Raw genomic sequence first — 17,229 nt, 5'->3', positions numbered from 1 at the left:
GTGGATTGTCATTCCCTTCTCCAGGATATTTTCCCAATCCAGGATGGAACCTGCATTTCCTGCATTGCAGGCAGATTCTTTACCACTGAGTCACTGGGGAAGCCCTTATAGTAACATGTGCTCCTTTATTAATACACTGACCAGAGGGTCTGGCCGGTGTAATAAAGGATGATGAGAGCAGCCTGAATCCCAACCTGTCTGCACCCCCCACAAGGTGATAGGAAAGCCCCAGTTCTTTCTCAGAAGGCTGTGAACTGAGGTTGTACCGTGTACAATCCCAATGGAAGGAAACACAATTTCAGCTAATACCCAATGAAGAGAGAAATGTGAGTTTTTCACCCCAAGGCTTCCTGAAGTTCACCCTCTCTGGGCAGGGCCCCTGGGTTAAGAACGACTTTGGAGAACCACTCAGAATGTCACAGGATGTGGTGAACTGGGGCCGTCAGATTCAACAAATTCCTAGATTTCAGACTCAGGTGGGGCTACAGCGGGACCCATCAGAGCAGAGGGCCCTGTGCTGCGGTAACAGGAGGTGCGGGGGCAGCTGGACCAGCCCCCTGGGGCTAACGCTCTGCCACCCACCTGCTGCCTGCTTCCAGAATCTGGCAAGGCTTCTTCCACCAAGCAGAAGAGATCACCCTGTACACCCCTGCTCTTACCCAGGAAGGATGCTTCCAGCAGACTTGCCAGGAAGAAAACCAAGACCAGCCAGTTCCTTAAATGTTTCCAACAAAGTGGGAGTGCTCATGGACATGATTCTTCTGCGCACAGACTGCCGACACTCACAGAAACAACGTCGGTCAAAGCAAAAACTCAGAAAAAGGGTTTAAAAAACTTTCAGAAACCCACAGGTCAAAATGGAAATTGTAAATTATACTTTAACACAGAGGCATGGGCTTAAAGAAAATAACACCCAAAAAGGTCACTGTAGATGCTTATTTGCAGTCAATTTTAATGAACAAAATGCACCAATACAGGTTATATTTATGTAAATAAATGTAAGTGATTCTCTCTAATCAGAGTAGCTCTAGGGAGGGCAGAACGATTAAGTAGACTCCCCACAAGGGGCCTTCCACCACCCTTCCCCAGAATCATACCATCACTAGGGGGCAGGGGAGGGGCAAACAGGAAAGTGAAATGGGCTGCTGCCTTCAACCCTGACCTTTTCTGTACCCAAGAGAAAGGTTATTCCCCTGATCAGCCCTCCCCAAGCCAGCTCCCAGGTCCATACCTACTGGAACGAACACTGGACAGAGCAACTGGGCAGGTGGTAGGGGCCACCCGAGAGGCTGAGTCCACAGAGGGAGCACACCTTCCCTGGGCTGAGATCTCAGCGGGAGCTCCATCACCACAGAGCACTTCCTCCCTCGGAAGAATGATCTCAGGCCCCCATCCCACCAGGGGTCCGCCCGAGCACAGGATCGACCCAAAGGACCCAAGAGTCCGTCTCAGAGCACCAAGGATCGGGCGTGTGCCGAAACCAGGAAGATCTGCTGGTTTTTATTTGTCCAAATTGGACAAAGTCCACAGACATTCTGTCACACACGCTCTCACTTGCTCTTACACATGTGCAGGGAGCCCAGCCTGGGGCTCTGTGGCGACCTAGAGGGGTGGGATGGGGGAAGGGAGGGTGCTCAAGAGGGAGGGGATATATGTTTAATTATGGCTGGTTCATATTGTCATACGGCAGAAACCACTACAACATTGTAAAGCAATTTTCCTCTAATAATAGGAAAGAAAATATCGATTACAATAACATGGGGAAAAAAAACATTTCAGATGAACCTGGCCCCAAAGGACCTCCCTCCTCTGGTCCTGACTGACATGTCCAGGGCAGGGTTCATGGATGTGACCCCACTTCCCTCCACCGGACCTCCGAGGGCATCCGGCTTCCTTCCCAAGACTTCAATATAGACAGAGGAGTACCCGGTCACCCCTCAGAGGACCCACAGTAGACAGCCTGGCAGACACAACCCCAGCCTGGGGTTCAGGGTCAGTGGGGATAAGCCTCGATGATACCATGCACCCTGACAGGATGCAACAGCCCATAGCCCAGTCCAATCATGAGAAAAACACTGGACAGACCCCAACTGAGGAGCATTCCATAAAACACCTAACTGGTCCTCCCCAGCACTGAAAAGGCCATCAGAACAAGTTAAATCTAGAAACTGTCACGGCCAAGGGAGCCTCAGGACACACCACAAGTAAAAGCAGCTTGGTTTCCAGGATGGGATTCTGGGGCATGAGAGGACATCAAGGAAAAATTAAGAAAATCCAAAAAAGTATGGACTTCGGTTAACAACAAAGTACCAATCTCGGTTCATGAGTTGTAACCTATGTACCAGAGTAATGGAAGATGCTATTTACAGTGGGGACGGGATGGTGGTTGTGGAAACTCTGTACTCTCTTTGGCATTTTTCTATAAATCTAAGTCTTTTCTAAAATTAAAGGGTTATTTTTAAATATATATGTACTGTACATATTATTGGAGAAGGAGATGGCAACCCACCTCAGTATTCTTGCCTGGAAAATCCCCTGGACAGAGGAGCCTGGTGGGCTACAGTCCATGGAGTTGTAAAGAGTCAGACACGACTGAGCAACTAAACAACAACTACACGTACTATATATAAATCCATACACACAAAGCATAACATGAATACCTTTTAACAATTACAAAGTGTACTTTGGAAAAGTTAATAAAAACTGTACTCAACAGAAGGAGATAAACACTGATTAGCTTAACACAATAGAATAATTATATGGTTGAATTTTTGTACAGCTCTTGTTCTTCAGAGAATACCTATGTGTACTTCTATAAATAAAACAATAAATGGACTACAAAGTGTAAAATAATAAATACATGAACTGATAAACAAAAGATCTTGCTCCCTTGAACAAGACTCAAAAAAACTTATTTGGCATACATTAAATTCTCTCCTGTTAAGGGCTCTGAGAGCCAGGAATCAATATAATCCAATCAATTTTTAAAATTGCAACATAAAATGTGTCTTGCAAATTAAATTATCTTTATTCTCAAATTATGTTTATTTAAACACTAACCATTACAGTGTATCACAAATTAATTACAATATATCACAAAAACTATTTTACACTAATCCACGTCATCAAAAGTGAAAGGAACTGTAAACGAGTTCAGTGTGAAACAAAAGGACAAATCACTAATTATGACTTGAACTGTTTTGAATGCTAAGGATTCAGTTATTTCCGGATGCTAAACAGACACACAGAGACTGGTCCACCACCTTACTGTCAACAGGGCACAACAATCTGGTACTAGATGCAGCAGAGGTCAACAAATAGAAACAATGCATTTGAAAAAAGATTTTTAAAAACCAACATCTATAAGGAGGTAAAACACAGTTCACATTTCAAAAGAAACAAACTAAAGAAACACTTTGAACAAACTATCAGGATAAAAAACAAACCTGCAAAATGCCTGATCCGGGCTGACTTACAGTATTCATTACATATCCAGGCAAAGGAGTTATTTGACTAAGTAAATCTTTCCTAGGTTAAAATGTAATGGCATACTGCATTTACAACATTATCAACTTAAAAAAGGGAATTAGAAGTATCAGGGGGCTTCCTGACCCCAGCATTCCACTAAAAGCAGCAATAAGTAGTTTTGCTATTTTTTCAGATAAACGTCTTCAGCAAATAAATCACATGTAAGCAGAGTTTACATAATCTGCAAATTATGAACTAGTTGACTCCAAAACTATCTGTTTATCCTAAGTAAACCGATAGTATGGCCTCAAGCAGACTCTGGATGGCAGCACTATCCTGGGAAGGGTGGATGGAGCGGGGTAGTCGGTGGAGGACAGGTGCTGACCAGCTACAGCAACCACAGAGCTTTACCACCAGCAAGTGAAACAATCCCTGCTCAGCAGACATCTTATGGTCTCAGGGCTGTCTCACTCCCCCTGAAATATTTGATTTTTTATTTAAAAAAATTTTTTTTTAATTTTTCTGCTGCACTTTGAGACATGTGAGGTCTTAGTTCCCCCACCGTTGATTGAACCTGCAGTCCTTGTAGTGGAAGCATGGATTCCACTTAACCACTGGACCACCAGGGAAGTTCCTCCCTGGGGTATCTGAAATGAATTCTAACTGGCCTGGGGACTTTGCATGGGTCTTCCTTGCACCTCCCACAGAATCCCACATAGAGGCACCGACACTCATCTTGGATACGTGTTAACTGAAATGAGTGTCAATCATGAAAGTGTAAAGTTACCCGGACTGGCTGACAAGCTCCCTGAGGGCAGGTCTATCTGGTCCCCCTGTGTGTTTCTGTAGCTCCTGCCACAGCTCCTCTCTGCCACCACTCAACAACTTAGTGACAGCTAACTAGGGGGTAATCTGATCTGTGAGTCAGATCAGGAGGGAGAAGGCAGCTTTGTCCTCAACACACACGGTCCTCCAGCCAGATTCACAAAAAGGGAACAGCATCTTCAGTTTACCACGCAGGCTGGCTGCTCTGAAGACCCTTCTTGAAAAAGGAACTGCACAGTTGCAATTCCTAAACAGGGTATGCAGAGGCACACACACACACACACACAAGACAACAGAACTAAGCCTCTGCTTCCCAGAACACAAAAGAGAGGTGCAGAGGAGTTAGAAATGAGCTGTGCACCTTGGACAAACTAGCAGTGTGTGTAAGGGGGGGCGGGGCAGCTTCCCTGATGGTCCAGTGGTTAAGTATTCGAGTATTCTAGGGGACAGGGGTTCAATCCCTGGTGGAGGAACTAAGATCCCACAGGCCGAGGGGTACCTAAGCCCATGCAGCACCACAGCTAGGGTCTGTGCACCACAACCAAAGATCCTGAGTCCCACAACTGAGACCCAATGCAGCCAAATAAATTAAAAAAAAAAAAGCTACTAGCAGGTGGAAAAGAGCATGCATACCTCTACTGCTCATAGGAAGCCAGACCTTTCAAGTTCACATTTAGACCAGCTATTTATGAAGTTCAGGATGAGGCTGTTTTAATCCAGCCCCTGTTATAATTGGGCTTCCCAGGTAGTGCTAGTGGTAAAGAACCTGACTGCCAAAGCAGGAGACCTAGGAGACACAGGTTTGATCCCTGGGTTGGGAAAATCCCCTGGAGGAGGGCATGGCAACCCACTCCAGTATTCTTGTCTGGAGAATTCCAAGGACAGAGAAGCCTGGTGGACTACAGTCCATAGAGTCGGATACCACTAAAGCGACTTGGCATGGCACACACTGTTGTAATTAAAAGTCAAGAAGTTACTGCATTCGGGCAAATGGTTTATTATGAGGAAGGAGGGGATTTCAATACTGTAAATGCAAAGCCCTAAAGAAGTCCTGCATCTGTAGTTCTAGAGCTGGGGCATCACCTGACAGCAGGACTCCTGCGGCCAGTCCCTGTGGCCGGTGCCCCTCACCTTCCCCTCTTCACAGTGGCCAAGTAACAACACTTGCTCCCTCCACCGGTGTCAGAACTGAATGATACAATGACACACAATTAGATACACACAGTGTTACCCAGCCAGCCAGCACACCACTGCAAAACTTCCAAGCTTGTCCAAAGACTCATTACTATGACTGTCTAAGAGGTCTTTCCAAAGAGTTACTACGACTCTCTCAGAGGTCTTTCTCGGTCCCCGCAAGGATGGGAGGCTAAGGACAGAAAAGACTGATTGTACTTTTAACCACCTCCACCAAGAAAAGTTCAAAAACGCCCTGAGTGCTGATTCTGTGTTTATCCTGGTAACAGAACAGGAAGACAGCAGATAAGAGGCGACCAAGCAAAAAGGAAGAGCAAGGCAACAGGAAATGATTTACAGAAAACAGATCAAGATTAAGCCAAGAAAACTTCTAACCGGCCGCCCTCTGGATATCTAGGCTTCTCTGACTTTCTCAAGTCAGGACCTGCTCATAAGGGAAAAAAAAGAAAATGTACACAGAATATCACAGTCCAGACCAGGCAGCTAACAAGCAGCTCTGCCCTGAGCCAGACCCTGAGACTCAGAAACTAACAGACAAATTATCATTTTCCCCTTCCTTTTCCCTGGATAACATTTAATTTGTGATATTTTCGTTCTCTCTCCCCTGAAGAGTTTATTTTAGATCTTACAAAAAAGGAAATAAAGCACTCAAAAGCTAACAGATGTGATTCGCTCGAAGAAGAGTAAGCTGAACCTAGAACCTAATAAACTTTAGTAATAACAAAAGAATTTTTTTCTGTAGACCATCACCAATTTTAAGGATGCTGAGCCTAAGTAAATAGATATATTTCACCAAACCAAACTCTGAAAATCAATTACTTACTATAAGCAATCGATAAGGGACCCCATTACTTTCCTGTTAGTGGATATTCTAAGGAGAATGAGTTGTCACCACAGTCCAGCTAGATTTCCTAATGTGTCCTACAAAATCAGCATTTCATATTTCTATGGTCCAAATGGAAGTAGAACATTTAAAAAACAATGCACGCCCTACTTTTCTACCAACAGATAAACCATGATATGTCAATTAAAGTTTCTCCTTTTTATATTTAACTGCAGAAATGCATAAATACTTTACAGCTTTCTGTTGTTGTTGTTGTTCAATTGCTAAGTCGTGTCTGACTCTTTGCGACCCCATAAAGAGCACGCCAGGCTTCCCTGTCCTTCATTATCTCCCAGCATTTGCTCAAATTCATGTCTGTTGAGTCAATGATGCTATCTATCCATCTCTTCTTCTGCCGCCCCTTCTCCTTTTGCCTTCAGCTTTCTAAAGAGGCATTATTTTTCACTGTTTATAAAAATTCCAGGGATGGAGGGATGGGGATGATCTCCAAGAGGGCAACTGTATGAAAGAATACATGGGCCATTAACTAAAAGGTTTAAGCCAAGTACGGCAGTAGTCACTTAAAAGAAGGCTGCTGAAATACTGACATCTTTGGGCACTTAACCCTTTGAAGTCGGGGCTGTAAGGTGCACTGCCAAGATGGGCCAGTATCCCTGGCTTTGACCCACTGGACACCAGGACCACTCGCAAGTCTGGACAACTGGAAAATGTTCCCAGACACTGCCAATCGTCCAGAAGGGCAGAACCACCCCCAGCTGAGAACCACTAATTTATATACAAGAGTAGTGGGTCAGGTCTCAAGTTTCTTTTTTTAATATCAACATTTGAGAAGGTAATTTTTATTCTGTATTTGCAAAAGTGAATCACTTATTTCTCAATCCAAACCTAACAGCTAGGAAAATCCAAACACAGATGGGAATCTGCATTATGTTGCACTATGGAAAGATGCACTATGTTGAAAACATTTTCTGCTCTTGATGATAACAATCCTCTCTGATCTGAGACGTGAAGAAAAAGAGGATCTCCTTCCTCCAGAAAGGGGGCACCCTTTCCTCCCCTCCCCCCACTCAGCCCTGAGCTTGGGGGTGCAAGGCACAGACAAGTTCAAGCAGCAACAATTAAACACCAGAGCCCTCACCTGGGATCCTTAACAGAGCCTCAGTTCCACGACGGTCCCCCTCAGCATGACAATGACAACCGCAGAGGGTCTGCTGTCCTTCCCCTACTTCTTTTTTAAAGAGGATAATTTCTCTATAGTCACTTCTGAGTCTTATCTCCTGAACCACATGAAACAGACCTATGAAGGAGACTCTAAGAAGGGAAATGAAGCAGCAGAGATGGCTTAATAAAGGGAAGAGAGCTTGTACATACAAGAAAGGCTGGTCCATGGAAGGCGGTAACTGTACTCCTAAAGAAAAACCATCTGAGTGCGGGTAAGGAAGGCAGATGACTGAAGTCAGGTGGGGAAGTCACACACAAACATAAAATACACAGAGAAGAATCAAAAGAAAGGAAAAGTCTTCTTATATCTGTCTTGCTAGATTCTGTTCCTAAATATGTTCCTTAAAAAAAAGCAGTTTGATGAAAACTCACTATTCACCTAGATCCAATGCCCAGAAACTGTTTCTAAAGTAACTCCCTGAATCCCTTGGTATTTTTTGGTCTCTTAAAAATACTCAAGCAGCTTGTGGTTTTTAACACCCATGTCTCCAAGCTGATTCCCATCACTCAGAGCAACAAGAGAGCTCTTCATCACCAATCCGGCGTGTCCCCGCCCTCAACACACACAGATTTGAAAACAGGGACATGAGTTTTTAAAGGGACTGTCCTCAAAATGAATACAGCTGGTATTCTAATGAAGCATAATATATATTTTATTAGACACATGTTTCTAATGAAAATGAATACTTTTCATCTATTATATTTTATAATTAGTTACATAACTGATAGGCTATTGATTTGTATAACTTAGGTCTGTATCCAGTGACCTTATTAAACTCTTGTATTAATTCTTAAAAAAAAAAAAAAAAAAAAGCCTAACAACAACAAAAACAAACCCAGCTGGAAAGAGGGATGGAGAACTGTTCTTTTCTTCTTCAGCCAGACTCACAAGTAACATCATTAAAATACCTGTTGACTTGCAGGCATCCTTAAATGCTCAGCCAAAACTCACAGGCTTACAAAACTAAGGCACATCCTTTAAGGAAGATGGATGCAGATGCTGAAGGGCTTGTCCAAGGAGTCGGCCACTGGTGCCTTACTAAGCATCTCACGCCCATCTCTCCCTCTTGGAAGGTTCCTCCCCAGCTGACCGCCCCCACCGCAGCTGGGAGAATTATTAAGCTTGTTTAAGTAAATAAATCTTTGCTGCTACTCCTCCTGGAACATGCCACAGGAGCAGCAGCTGGATTGCAAATCTAAGCCTGTGAATTAAGAGCGCCTGCCTGCCTTACAGCCCATTGGAGACCACGGCATTTCCGACCTGCGAACACACACAGAACCAGACTCTCAGTTATACCTCAGCTCCATCTGCCCCGAGGGCAGGCTGCCCACCACACAGGGCCACAAGGGTCTTCCGAAAACAGAAGGGGAAGTTGAGGATGGTCTGGTACTACAAGCCTCGCCTAGGATGGCAGTCAACGTCAAGGTTCCTACCAAGACCTTGGAACAGCAGGCTTCCAAAACTCCAGAGCACCTAAGAACTCATGAGAAAAGCAAATTCTCAGGCACCCCTGAAGACACTCTGGCGGGTGGGTCCAGCCATCTGAGTTGGAAGCTTTCTGGGCTGGGGGGTGGGGGGTGGGGGGGCGAGGCGGAACTGCTGAGACCCAGCTCTGAGCTGAGTCCATCTGGGGCTCCCTGGCCTGCGGTGCTCAGGAGGCTGGCTGGGGGAGGAGCAGCAAGGCTGGGGAAGCTCACCACTGCACCGCCTCCAGAGCACACCCCCAGGACCACTGGAGCAGCCGAGGTTGCTCGTATGTCCTTCCAGGGTCCACAGCTGATAAGAGGTCCAGAATGAGTGACACCCAAGCTCCACCCACTGCTGTGATTCTCCATTATGTTTCTCCAATCCTACACCATCATAAAAGTTTATAGCTCTGTTTATGTCTTTTCTTCTAATGAAGAGACGGTGGCCTGGCTTAGGGGATAGAAGCGGAGCCTCAGCAGTCAGACAGGGTGTGTTTGAGTTCCAGATCTGCTGACCAGCTCTGGGACCTTATGCAGCCTAACCTGCTAGGTCTCTCTACTCTCATCTCTGAAGAGAAACACAGCAAGCAGCCACACTCAACTTCTGTGAGCACTGAATCAGCTAATATTGTGTGTAACATGATTACTACCATCACTACAACGTGTGTGATGTGTGGGTGTTAGGGAAGAAGCCAATGATCCCTAAAGTACTATTATTTTAGGATGTCCCTGGTGGCTAAGTGGTGACGAGTCCACCTGCCAATGCAGGAGACGCGGGTTCGATCTCTGGTCCGGGAAGATCCCACATGCCTCGGAACAACTAAGCCCATGAGCCACAACTACTGAGCCTGTGCTCTAGAGCCCGGGAGCTGCAATTACTGAGCCCGTGCGCTGCAGCTACTAAGTCCAAGAGCCCGAGAGCCCGTGCTTTGCAACTGGAGAAGCTGCCGCAATGAGAAACCCTTGCACCAAAGACAGAGAAAGCTGGAGAACCAACAAAGACCCAGGACAGCCAAAAATAAACACACAAGTAAATATTAAAAAAAACTATGACTTTAGATTCTGTACTTAGAAATTAAGTACTTAACATATATCAGAAGTACACTGAAAACTATCACCCCAAAACAGTTATTTCACATCGGTAATTTAACCTCTAGAAGTCAAAATACATTTTAAAACGTTTGTAAAATATACAAGCATTCTGATTATAGGTAAGCAAATCAGGTTCTAGTATTCTAAACTTGCGTGAGTACATGGAATATTACAGTCTACCTTAGCACGACAGAGATTATACCTTTCCGCTAAAGAATAATAATTACCATGATTACGATTCCAGGTTGCTCTCACCACGTCTTCTTAGCTATCTCAACTTAGGAAAACACAGACTAAATGAAGCTTGAATCATGAAAGTGTACAGACCTGTGCTCTCCAACATAAAGTCACCGGCCTCAAGGGGCCAATGAATACCCCAATGTGGGGAGGGAAGAGGCATGCCATGGATGAAGAATGCATACAGGCTTTCACAGGCTGCACATGAACAGAAGAATGTGCATCATCTCGTTAAGAGGGTTTTACGTTGAACACTGGCAATAAAAGTACTGTGGCTCTACTGGGTAAAAGAAGACATTGTGAAAATTAATTTTGCTTGTTTCTTAAATCTTTAATGTGGTTACTGCTGTTGTTGCTTATGCACTTATTCATGTCCCACTCTTTGTGATCCCGTGGACTGTCCCAGACTCCTCTGTCCATGGGATTTTCTAGGCAAGAATACTGGAGTGGAATTGCCATTTCCTTCTTCAGGGGATCTGCCCAACCCAGGGATCCAACCCCTGTCTCCTGTACTGGCAGGCGGATTCTTCCCCACTGAGCCACCTGGGGAGTCCAATGTGGCTATCAGACATTTGAAATCCCATCTGTGACTCACATGTGTATATTTCAAGGGGACAGCACTGCTCTTAACAATTGATTTCTTCAAGGGGTGTGTGCAGGAAATACCCTATGTTAAAAAAGACATAGCATTTTTGGCACCAGCTTCTCCTCCCTCCTTAAGGGTCCAGCATAGTTTTGGGGTACAAAGCTGCTGTGTGTCACGAGGCTGTTATTACAAGGGCAGCAACGAATCAGCCCCAAAGTACACAAGTCTTTAAAAATAAGCTGACAATAAATGCTGGTATTCTGTTATCACAACTAGCAGGTTTTCACTCAGTGTGTACAGGGGTGGGAGGTGTACGCAGAGGCTGGGGGAGCAGGGAGGAGCCCATGGTGCAGGCCCATGCTGAGCACTGGTGACACTGACTTGAGGGCAATGGAGAGCCAACACTGGGACCACGGCTGGGTTTGGGTGCCAGGGCGCAGTGACCAGGCGAGGGTGGTAATAACAGAGGGGTCTGCCAGCGCCAGTGAGAGAGGAGTAAGTACCTCAGGCTCAGATGGAAGAACTCCTCAGAGGTAAAACTGGTAAGATATGGGATCTGGGAGGTGAGGGAGAAACCAGGATGACGCAGTGAGGCAATGCTGGGACATTAACCCAAAGGCCGGCAGGTCAGGAGGTAGTACTCACAGCCTAGATGTTCAGAGTTTCCGGTGCAAATGAGCGGGGAGAAGTCGCATGATTCACTTGAATGACTGAGTGAGTCATGAATGGGCAGGTTTGCAGTTGTGCTCACACAGGTGACCACCTGGAACAGCTCATGCTGGCCAGAAACACACATGTGATCGGGGTGGACATTACCAAACCCACCTGCACCTGCCTGGCTCCCAGTGGACCCACAGTCAGAGGGCAGTCCCAGTGATGCTCCTGGCCATGGGTTCCATCCACAGGAAACGCCTTTGTCTCCACACAAAATTCCACACTTGCATATAGCTCCTATTTGATGCTGATGCTGGTCCCAAAACCATGCTGCAGCTGAGCCAACACAGGCTAAGGGGAAATGTCCACAAAGGGCATCAGTCAGGGCTGTCCTCTCTCCTCGAGACCTGAAGCATCTGGTCCCAGCATCCACCTACCACAGCCGTATGAGGCTCTGAGGGACTGAGCTGTCACCCCTCCCCTCCTGCCCCAGTGGTGTCTGCAAGCACTTGGGAGACAGAAGCCATGAGATGCCCTAAAAGCATCGGCCTGGTTTTGAAGAGTGACTGTTGTGGACAGAACTGTCCCCGTACTCAAGTGTTGAAGCCCTCACCACCCAAGTGATTCATCTGGAGACAGAACCTCCGCAGCAACTGAAGTTCAACAAGGTCAGAAGGGTGGGGCCCTAACCCAAGAGGACCAGTGACCTCCTAGGAAGAGGGACAAACACACCAGGCACCTGAGGACACAGAGTGAAGGCGGCCAGCGGAGCCTGGAAGAGAGCCTCACTGAGAACCTAGTCTGCCCGCACCTTGATGATCACTTTGCAGCCTCCAGAACGGCAAGAAATCAGCTTCCTTTTGACGCTCAGTCTGTGGATCTGTGAGGACAGTCTGAGTGGACATGCATATGCTAAACCGGGACAAACGCCCTTCAACCCACAGAAACCATCCAGACCAAAGAGGCTCAGACACTGAAACCAGAACATGAGGTCACCTACTGACCCTGGTCCCACCAGCAGGCCTGGCAGGGGCCACATGCTTGGCCCCATTGGGACCTGCCAGCAGATCCACAGCCTCCCCAGGACCACCTCACCCAGCACCTTTTGGGGTTACCTCCTCCTCCTGAGCAGGGCAGGGGGCTCTGTCACCCTGCCACTGTCCCTGGGCGCTGGGGTCCTCACACTGATGTCAAGGCCAGAGCCCAGGTCGCCACGTTCTTTTAATACTAAATATGGTGGTGGATGGGAAAGTAATTGGTAAACTGTAATCTATCATTGGAACATGAGCGTCTATTATTTTTATCCAACTTCGGCATTTCAGATCTACATTAACCACCAAACAGCAAAAACATCCCACTTTCCAAAACTGTTTCAAAAAGAGAAACTGCAGTATTTCCCTTCTGAGTGCACTTGAAGCTTCTTTTCTTAAAAACATTTAAAAACACAAATGGTATAAAAAGAAGTAAAAGGACACTAAATGACCAGCTTCCCCTGTCAGGATAACAAATGCTCTGCCCAGAGTTTCCAGTTCAGGTTAATATGCACAGACACTCTATTGAAAAATTAAATATTCAGTCATCCCACCAGGGGGTTATGCATTTGGGTTTGTTTTTCATCTTGCCTTTTCTCTCTCTTTTTTTTTTTAGTTTTAGGTTCAGGACTATAAATGATTCATTGGACAGAGAACTTCGCAAATAGAGAGGCCACCAGACCAAATCCTCCCATTGTCTGGACCTGGATGCACTGGGAACAAAACCTTATGAACCTAGAGACTTAGTGACTGACTGACAGACTCAGAATTCAACATACATGTGCTCAGTCAGTATTTTCTGGAAAGAACACAAAGAATCCACAGGGCCGACTGTGACAAATGTGTGTGTGTGTGTTGTCAGGGCAGGGAGAAAGAAGCAGTTATGATTGACAAATGTCGATTATACTTTCAGAAACTGACATACTTTGAGATCCATTCAAAGGGAAATGCAGGAGAAGGAAACAGTCTAATTTTCAACAGTGCCACTAAAATGGCCTAAAGAAATAAACTATTTTTACTTTGGCTGCATACTTTCAAAACTGTTAAAAGGCTGTCCTGACCTCCTTCTAAGCTGCCTTAACTCAAGCATTTAACAGTATCATCGCAGTATCACTTTGAGTCTCTGAAAACATGGGGTTTCCATCACTCATTTGAGGAAAGAGAAACCATTTGGAAGTGCCATTTGCCACTCATCTGGATGGGAAAATTAATTTCGTAAGCCTTGGGGTTGAGCTGTGGGGAGTTTCCTGTCCATTTTTGAAAAGTCAGCTTACTAGATTTCCAAACATGGTCCACTGCCCTGCCATGCAGTTCTAGGGAGCAGCCTTCAGTTCCATTCTTCGTGTGGGACAAACATGTGTGGCCCTCGCCCTCGGTTCACACTGTTGGCCATGCTGGGTAGTTACAAGCAAGCACGTCCTGGAGAATTGTGTAACACAGCCTCGTCCAGTTGGGGCAACCTAAGTGACTAAGGAAGAGGATCTGGTCATTCCAGACAATCGAGAAGACTTTAGGGTATTTTAAAAGGTAATCCAGGGCTTCCCTGGTGGCTCAGAGGTGAAGAGTCTGCCTGCCAATGTAGGAGACACAGGTTTGATCCCTGGTTCAGGAAGATCCTACATGCCATGGAGCAACTAAGCCCACGTGCCACAACTACTGAGCCTGTGCTCTACAGCCCAGGAGTGGCAACTACTGAGCCCACATACACAACTACTGAAGCCTGTGTGCCTAGAGCCCATGCTCCGAAACAAGAGGAAGCAGTGGGTGGCAACAGAGCCCCAGAGCAATGAAAAATAAATTAAAAAAAAAAAGTTATTCAGTATGTATACACACAAGAAAGATTTTGGGTATGTTTAACATGGATAATAGTGCACTTCTCAAATACTGTGTACATATGATGCGTTTGCTGGAAAATCTCAGTCATCGCCTGATGCAAACAACAGAGGCTGGGAAACATCACAGCTTCCAAGAGATGAGGGATGGAGAGACCTGAAGTGCAGGGCATGTGATAAAGAAAACCTCAAAGCCTGACAAGTGAGCACAGCTACTTGAAATCACCTTAATCGGGCCCCACCTTAAGTGGGGAGAGAAGGTGCTGGGTCAGCCTGTTCTCTGGACGCAATTCACCACCCAACTTCATCCCATGTTCCAGGACCAATCCCGCAGTGTGTCTAGGGAGCAGCTGAGAAGCTTGGAGCCCAGATGAGGCCTCTTTGTTACCACCAGCTTACCACTGCTTTAAGTTTCCAATTTCAGCCTCAGCTAGCTGCAGCCAGAGGACCACTAAGATGTGGCCACTTTCTTCAATCAATACTGCTGCTGCTAAGTCGCTTCAGTTGTGTCCGACTCTGTGCGACCCCATAAACAGCAGCCCACCAGGCTCCTCTGTCCCTGGGATTCTCCAGGCAAGAGTACTGGAGTGGGTTGCCATTGCCTTCTCCATCAATCAATACTACATCTAATCAACCTGGAAAGGAGAAACATCAATGTAGGATTTCCCCTAGGGTCAATGCTTCAGAATCATGGTTAACACCCACGTCTGGGGAAATCCCTGTTCCCACCATCTAAAAACCTACATGGACAGCTCAGTCTCCCAATTGAACCCACTTCATCTCCTCCTGTTCACGACTGCCCTCCTGTTTACTAAACCCTTGGCCCAGGCTGGATGCCTGTTATTAATTTACCAGTTTAATAATATCTGGGGACACCGGTAAATGAATTAAGCGCAGTGTTTGGAAACAAAGTTTAGGTCTGCTGTGACAACTCAAAGCACCCAGATTGATTTCATTTTCAGTCGCTTCTAGCCTTGAAAAGCCCTGTTGCTAACGATACCTGATGCAGAGGGACAAAACACGCCCCAAATTACTCTCATTCCTGCCAAATCCCTTCGGCTTCGCCGAGGAGGAAGTCGGGCCGGGACCAGGCGGGGACTCCCATACCTTTGGGTTCCCCACCCCCAGGCCACACCCCGTAGCCTCTCGGGGGTTCACTTTCTTTGGGGTCAAGGGCAGGAGTGGGCCTGCACGGGCCCAGCGCTGAGGCCTGCTCATCCTCTGCTCAGACCCAAACTTGCCAGGCTCAGCCCCAAACCTGTTGGCAAAATAAACAAAGGCAAACACAGGGGACCCGACCTGGCCTGAGTGCCAGAGGCCGCCCCGCGCCGGCTCCCGCTTTGTCCCCGCGCGGACGAGCTGCCAGTGAGCCCAGAGCCCCGGCACGCGCGCAGCCCTTTCAGGGCGACCGCCACGGTCCACACACGAAAGCGGTTTGCAATCACGCCCCCCACTCGCTCCACGCCGAATGCGCTCACGAGGGAGTTACCGTCTACGCCTACAATCACACACCGAATTCTTCCAGAACCGCTGGGTGGTTCGATCGCCCAGAATAAGCTACCAGGGCAGCGCGATCGTGAGAAACTTTGTTTCCGGGGCCGGCGATTCCCGGCCGGACGCGGAGCCCGGCACGAAGCGCCCCGGGCCGCGGGAAGCCTCCCGGACGCCAAGTGACAGCGGCTCCGCGCGGGGTCGCCAACAGTCCCGATCCCAGAAGTTGTGCGGGCCGCGCTCGCCTCCCGGTCCTGCCTGCGCGGGGCCGGCGATCCACGCGGTCCTTACCGGCGGCGCGCCCGGCCTCCCCGCTCCCCGCTCCGGGACCACCGCGCAGGCCTGCCCCGCCCGCCGGACCCGGGGAGGGGGCGAGCCGGAGGTGCCAGCAGCCGCGAGGCCAGGCCGCGCAAGGGACCCGGCCCCCAGCCCCGGCTCTGGCCCCGGCGCGCCCCGCCCCGGCTGCCCCGCAACTCCGCGAGCCGCCCAAGTTGGCGGCCTCCGCCCCGGCCACAGCCCCCGGGCCCCGACCCCCAGGCCCCAGCCCCCGCCCCCCGCTTACCTCGCGTGCCGCCCGCCGAGGCCGGGGCAGCGGCGCGGGTCCCGGGCGGCGGCCGCCCTGCGCCCGCCCAGGCGCCGCTCTTTGTCTGCGCCGCTCGCTCCTCCCGCCGCTCGGCCGACGCTCCGGCCCGGGCGGACCCCGCGGGCCCGGCCGACCCCAGCCGCCGAGCCCCGCGCCCGCCGGCCCGCTCGGCTCCGGCCTCGCTCCCGCCGCGGCGCCCCCGCCCCTCCCGGCTGCGCCCGCCGCGCGCCCTTCCTCCTCCTCCTCGTCCTCCTCCGCTCCGCCCAGTGACGCCGCCGGGGCCGCCCAGGCCCGCGCGCCCGCCGCCCGGGACCCACCTGGGCGCGCACGGCGGCCCGGCTCGGGCGGCGCCGGGACTGGCTCGAGGCTCAAACGCGGGCGCCGCCCGGCCCGGAGGACCCTGCGCGGGGCCGGGCCGGGCCGTGCCGGGTGCCGAGGGGAGGGGAGGCCCGGCTCCGACCCTGCGCGCCCGGGAGCGAATAGGAAGACGGGAGAGGCGAGAACAGCAGCAATCCGGCCTCGAAGGACCGGCGGGTGGTCTGTCCATCCCCTTTTTGTTTGATTTTCTTATCAGGACGCCCTGGGGCTTGGCCACCGCCCCCTCTCCCGGAAGCCTTCCCACGGCACCCGCGCCGGAGCAGGCCTGCGGTCCATCAGAAAAGTGACTTACAGAAAAATGTCACTTCCTCTGTGTAGTTGCTTCT

General features: G+C 48.8%; 1 protein-coding gene across 5 annotated transcripts in view; it reads right to left on the bottom strand.

The window, feature by feature from the left end:
- NCK2 (NCK adaptor protein 2) overlaps window positions 1-17,049 on the bottom strand; it is a 112,197-nt gene extending 95,148 nt beyond the window's left edge. For 2 of the 5 annotated variants that reach the window (XM_043468815.1, XM_043468817.1), the window contains exon 1: window positions 16,505-16,742. The gene's annotated coding sequence lies outside the window, so the exon portion shown is untranslated. Of the gene's footprint in view, window positions 1-16,504; window positions 16,743-16,842 lie in introns of those variants that run through there. The other 3 variants (XM_043468814.1, XM_043468812.1, XM_043468813.1) reach the window with 2 other exon arrangements.
- Between the last annotated feature and the right edge of the window lie 180 nt (window positions 17,050-17,229).

This window comes from Cervus canadensis, chromosome 5 (assembly GCF_019320065.1).
Source record: "Cervus canadensis isolate Bull #8, Minnesota chromosome 5, ASM1932006v1, whole genome shotgun sequence".
Lineage (NCBI taxonomy): Eukaryota > Metazoa > Chordata > Mammalia > Artiodactyla > Cervidae > Cervus > Cervus canadensis.
Note: the sequence above shows the minus strand (reverse complement) of the source record. Positions and strands in the feature narration are given on the sequence as shown.